This window comes from Triticum dicoccoides, chromosome 6B, assembly GCF_002162155.2.
Source record: "Triticum dicoccoides isolate Atlit2015 ecotype Zavitan chromosome 6B, WEW_v2.0, whole genome shotgun sequence".
Classification (NCBI taxonomy): Eukaryota; Viridiplantae; Streptophyta; class Magnoliopsida; order Poales; family Poaceae; genus Triticum; species Triticum dicoccoides.
The window spans coordinates 12,205,934-12,206,479 of NC_041391.1; positions in this window are offsets into that span (position 1 = coordinate 12,205,934).

The window sequence follows — 546 nt, forward strand, 5'->3', positions numbered from 1 at the left end:
GTAGACGGCTTGTCGCCAGTAGAGGGGCAAGGCACGGGGCTCCTTCTTATTTCTTCATCTTTTAATATAATTTTCTTCATGAACAAACATTTAGAAAAGTGACCTCTACTTAGCTGCGGTAACTCGTTGGAAATTTAACAGAAAATGATGTGTAGATCGAAGATGGGATCTTGCTGATATTCACCATTGTTTTGTATTCAGTGAAATGTCAATCTATTATTGGTTAATTATATATGTTGACCAATATCTAGTTTGTGAAACGAGCAAGGAAGTAAGTACCTTCGAAGATTCTCTTCTTTGACCTTGAGATGACACAAGAATGGTGGCCTGGACAAAAAGGAGATCTAATCCCCTAGTGTCCCTATACTTGTACAATCAAGTGGATACGACGAGCTTGTTTTAGAGAGATCCGAGGAAAGAGAAAGACGTCATGAACGTTCTAGTTACTGCTTTATCTGGGACACATGCAACACCTGAGAAGTGAGTATAAGATCCTTTTTCATTTTTGAGGGAAGAGAAGCGAGTATAAGATCTGATGCCAGAACT